Raw genomic sequence first — 6,024 nt, forward strand, 5'->3', positions numbered from 1 at the left:
AAGGTGTATTTGCGTCGGGTAGTTTCTACTAGACTTCAGAGGGCTTTTTGGAGGACCGAAGCGAACCGGCACTCGACCAGTTGGTCGAGAAGATGGAGTTGGCGGAATGTTTTGTTTCTCGAAAAAGAAAAAAAAATAAATAAATGGGACAAAACTACAGGTTCCCCCCCTCGAACCGTACGGAATTGAGGAACGCCCTGTGGCGATTGCATGCAGCAAAGGCGATGGGGATGGTGCTTTATGCAATGCAGGAAGGTACGGAAGGGTCGCGTTTAGGTGTTTATGTTGGGCAGCGGGCGCTAGTATATCATTATCCCTTTTGGTTCCTTTTCGGTTGAGTTTCACAAGACGCCTGACCCATCGGATTGGACCCACGGGATGCCGGGATGATGGTGGTGTCGAAATGTGCCCGTGGAAGAAAAAAAACAATTTCTCAAATTCAATTGCTAATAGTCGGGTATGGTACCCACGATTTATGTTCTCCTCGCAACCGGAAGCACCATCACAACCGCACGGTTACATGATACAATGGGTTAACATCTTGATCGGTTTGTCGATCGTCGACGCCAGACGCCTCACTGCGATTCATGCATGGGTAGCGTGTTATTGAATAGAATCATGCGAGACACCAATGTACACAAATACAAGAGATCATAAAATACGTCATCATAACACAACAGCCCAACAGAAAGCAAATGACTATCAAATGTCTCACCTCTCAGGCGCGGTGTCGTAACCCCGTCGAAAGTGACCTTTTGCCCTAACCACCAAACCGGACCGCAACCACAAAATGGCACCAAAAGCAGTGCCAACGATACGCGTAACCGTGGCGACTCTCCAAATTTATCGAGATCATAAACCGAAAACCTGGCGGCGCACCATTCGGAGGTCAGGAGGTGAGAGCTACAACAATGGACCGAGTCCGCGAGTCCTTTTGCTCCTTCAACACTCGGCAGGTTGCTGCTACCGACGAGCTCATTAAAACGATTTAATCCGAAAAACGCGTTAATCATCGCGCGAAAACAAAGTAAAAGCTCTGTCTGTCCGTGGAGGTTTTTTGGACTCAACAAAGCTTACCAACCGACAACGTGCTAACGAACGAACGCTCTCTCTCTCTCTCTCTGTGGTTGGCTAAATTAATTTAGCATCAAATGGCGACATGAATAAGCTTCGAGGAGCGTTCGAGCGTACATGGCCCATAGATGGGCATAACCCATACCTGATGCTCTCTGCTCAACTGGGACGTCGGTGCTCCATAAACGGGAAGCGTTCGCCTCCTTGCCGGAGTGCGCGAAATACCGTGCCCACCGTGCGATTGACTTTTTGAGCCATCATCGAATTTGGATTTCTGCGAGCACCGAGCGCACCGTGCACTGTTAACGTCTTGATTGTTTGGCAAATTAGTACATCACCGCTCACAGGGGGCAGTCCAGCGACGGCGGTCAGCGTAGTGCAAACAACTGTTCGCCACTTTTTTTGTTGCGCACCTTTTTGAGGTTAAACCTCATTTCCCGTTCAAGTGTGAGCCGCGTGGATGGTAACCGAGCAACCGATTTTACGCAACCATTAATCGACATCCTGCCAGCCAGCCAGCCAGCCCACTTTGTTTGTGTGCGCGCGATAGATGCAAATACCGATTGGCCAGAAGGTGTTACAGATTGACGGAACGAGATTCCCGGAGCCGGTTGTTTCGGTCATAGATCACTTTTCCTCTCTCTGTTTGTCGGCTGCTAAACAGCCGTCCGATAACAGTCCGCCTCCCAAACCGCGATTCATTGGATCGGTTGAACGGTGGTTTCCGCCATTGCACCATTTCGCCAACTCCAAGCCACGATGATGTTCCGCGGCTGTGCCGTAGCCTTAGGGCTGGCGCCTTGAGCCAACCTCCTGCCCGGTGCGCTTCGATCGCGCAGAGACCGAACCGAAGGAATTAATGACTAATTTACGAAGCGGATTATCTCACCGCAACCGGTGCCCGGTTGTGGGAATGGAGCAGAGCAAAAAAATATGCAGCCATTAATGTCAAATTAACTCGAGCCTTAAATGGCTGCCGTATTTTCGGGGAGGAGAAAAAGGATTGACTACCGGGATGAGAGAGACGAGAGAGAGAGAGAGAGAGAGAGAGAGAGAGAGAGAGAGAGAGAGAGAGAGAGAGAGAGAACACAACCGCGGTGCCGTGCGATCGGGGTCGGAGTGCATCGAGGAAGTGTTGCCTTTTTTTCAAATGGAGCTATTTTGTGTAGAGTGTAGCGAGAGGTGTACAGCCAACAGATGGAAAAAAAGGACAATCAATTGGTAGCAAGAGCAAGTGGCTCAACCAAATAAGGTGAAATGTGTTTTTGTACTTGCGAAGTGCACGAACAGGAAAAGTGTATTAAGAAGCTCATTGGTTGCTTTGTTGTTCACTTTCAATATTCGACGTCGAATTTTCATCTCGATTTAGAAATAGATCTTTCACCGTTTATAATTTGAGGAAACAACATTATCCTTATTACAATATTTAAGACTTATGAGATATTTCTTCGCGAACTAAGACTATTTGGTTTTTGGCAAGAGTCACGTACGCCATTTCCTATCAATTGTTTCAACTTTTTTTTAAACTTCACCTTGACCGGCTGGTTGCCGAAATTCTACGGCGGAACGATTGATCTTAAGGGGGACTTCGGTATTTTCGGGCCAAAAACAGGCCCGTTTTTTTCATTTTTTTGTGACGTAACCATTCAACTGTATTTTTCCAAGTAAATGACATAATAATCTACAACTTTTGATGAATAGTTGGTATTGTTTTGAGCAACATTCATTGAAAAATTAATCCATGCCATCAAATTTAGGCAGTCGTGTCTTCGAAAAGATACTATTTCTGGTGCCTATCGTAGCTGCGTGACGGGTAATCAGAAAAATACAAATCGATATTCATTAGAAAGATTATAAGTTTATCTAGGTAGCCCCGGAGAGTTTTTTTTGATATTTCAATTTTTCGATTTTTGACAGATTTTTGAAGTTGAAAAAGTAATGCTTTTTACGATTCTGCCATAAACAACGAACTTTACAGATTTGTTTAAAAAAAAGTATAGATAATTTTAAAGATATCTCGACGAGACTACCTGGCAAAAAGTGTACAGATTATGTGTAAAAAATTTCAAAACGATCGGCCCAGTAGTTTTTACGGTACGATGGGCACCGACTTTGAAACCGTTAGTTTAGGGAAACGCTCTTCAAAGTAGCGAGCTGCATGGAGCCTTGTATGAAACGCGGATTTTCAAAAATCTGTATCTTTGTCAGTTTTGCTTCGATTGATCCAAAACTTTTACACAATACTCTTGAAAGGATCAGCTTTCAGGGAAAAATGCTAAAAACATGTGTCACAAATAAAAATTAAATACGGAAGTCCCCCCTTAATCGAGAGAAATTCTCTTCATATTTACATTAAAGTATTCGAATTTTCTTCTTATGGGTCTCCCGGAAATTGGTGGAAATATCACTTTGTTCGGTGGAAATATCACTCACTGTTCATACTTTCAACGCTGAGCTCTAACTAAAGCCAATTTTCAGTCCCGAAATAAACCATAGGATACTCTGATTAATTTTCCGTGCACACATGATGATTACAAAAAGCAATATTTCCCAAAATGTTTGTAAAATAACACTTATTTTGACACTTATTTTGAAACATACTAACAAAAAAACGACTAAAACATTCCCTAACAATCAAGCCTTCGGAACTTTTCCGACAAATTAGTTCATCGCCTCCCAATTACATTGACTCAATTTACCAAATTGTTTACAAAACACCAGTCACAGTCTATCATCAGTGCAAATTACATGCAACTCCACCGCGAACGCCGCATGTCCTTCAGCCGCACGCTGAAACCAAGGAACTCTTGATTCGAGAACCACCAAACACAGAAGGCACAGCTTTCTACGCGAAGGTAATGCCGCGAAAGAACCACCACGTGCGCTGGACTGGCACTGTTCGTGAAGAACCCTCGGAAGTACGCGGCTTCTTTGTCCATTGAGACTTCAGAGGCCGGCTCGTTGAAGAAGGAAACGATGGCGTTGTCGTTTGGCCCACCTCAAGGAGTGTACCGAAAGCAAACACTTTTCCTGCCAATTAAAACAAATCATCATTCATGATGTAGTTGATGATGATGATGATGATGATGATGAAATGATAGCCTCCAATTTGCGTACCCTTAAGAGAGCGCGATTATTATTTCGGGAAAGTGGCCCAACCGCCACGCTCCCCGGGCCACGAATGTCAAGGCCCGCGCTTTGGGGCCATCGCATCGCATCGTGGCGCCGTGGGAAAACACTGGAATGCTGCCGGTTCGAGAGCACTTTCCAAAACATCAATCAATAACACGCCGCGGTGGTCACGTCGGTTCCTTTTGGGGGGGGGGGGGTTTTCGTCCGCAAATTCTATTATTTCTAGCGCACCAACAGTGCCCGTTACGATCGTCGAGTCGACCTTCGTGAATTGAGGCACAAAATGGTCTAATACGCCACGTCACCGCGTGCCATCCGAACCACGGCACGCCACGAACAGTCATCGCCGGAGGCCCTTTTTTGCCGGGGCGGCCCCGGCAGAGTACCCGGGGCTGGTTAAAATGTCGTCAAACCGTTTAGCTGGAAAGCAGACCGGCCGGGAGGATAATCGCCGTGTGCCCGTCTTCTTCGCCGTCGTCTTCCGGGGGCTGTTGGAGGCGTGGAACGGAAACGACATTTTAAGGTTATGGCGCTGCCCTCAGCGCTGCGCCAACCTCATCATTTCGCTTCCACCAAATGCTCGACGAAACTCACGAAACTAGCGGCCGGCCTCAGCGGCGGCATCTTCGCGTCTACTTGCAACCCCTCCTCGATGGCCCCTCTCGATGGACCGTGCCGTGGCCTCTCCGTTTACGCTCTCGCGTGGGTGGATGGTGGTGGTTTTTCGGTGAGCTTTGAGGGCTCGAATCGGAAAAGGTTGCCACTGTCCGGGGGTGGGCATTCCGACGGGAAGAAGCGCGCGGATCGTTGGAAATAAAATGTCAAACCGTGCATCGTCTCCACGCCACGGCACACAGCACGGCCTCCTGGGGTTAGATCCGAACGGCGAAGAGACGACAAATCGTGGCGACGTGGACGGCGTTTTAAGGGTTCACCGGTGCTCCGGTGCCCAAGCACTATGAAGGCCCATACTATGGATTGTCGTCACCGGTGTGAATATCATTCTCCGGGATGTATTCGTTTTATCAACGCTTCTCGACTGTCTGGTAGCTGCGCGCGCGCGCGCGCTCGCGGGAGTTTCGGGCGAACCGGGTTGAACCGGGTGTGTACCGGGCGACGAGAATCGTAAGTGAAAGTACGGTTACACAATCTGATGAGCGAGTCTTCGGGTATTCGGATGGTACGAAGGGGATGAGGCTCAGCTCGAAGCGCATCATTTTGTCGGGTACAAACTATGGTTAATTATTTCCGAAAATCCGATTAGATGAACAAACTTTCGTTGAATTTAATTCTTTTGGGGGGGAATTGGACAACCCAACTCAAATTTACGTGATGCATTGAGCTTACTATCGCTGTTACTATTCGAGCTCTAGAAAGCGATGAGAGATCTGGAGAGATCAACTCTTGTATAAAACTGCTGCACCGGTAGTTGAACTTCTTTTTAGGTGATAGATCTAAATGCACTTTTAGTCGGTTTTGAAAATTCAAAGAAGATCTCGTATTGAGCCGGCCAGTAGGTTCATATTTCACGGAACTGGAGCACCGAGAAACGGACCTTACGATCGACATCATTATAAATCTATTAAACAGCATTCAGAACATCAACGGCCACCATTAAACCAAATAGGGGCCCCGGTAAAGGTCTCCCAGTGCTCAATCCGCCACCAGCACGCGCACCATCCGATGAACCGGATCCAGATTGAAATGGACGTAAAACATGCAACTCGTCCACCGGCGGTCCATTCCAGGATTACTTGCAAACCCCTTGGCCAGTCTGCCAGTTTGAAGCCCAACGAAGCGCAAGCGCAGCAGGACATC

Source organism: Anopheles aquasalis, chromosome 2, assembly GCF_943734665.1.
Source record: "Anopheles aquasalis chromosome 2, idAnoAquaMG_Q_19, whole genome shotgun sequence".
NCBI classification, from domain to species: domain Eukaryota; kingdom Metazoa; phylum Arthropoda; class Insecta; order Diptera; family Culicidae; genus Anopheles; species Anopheles aquasalis.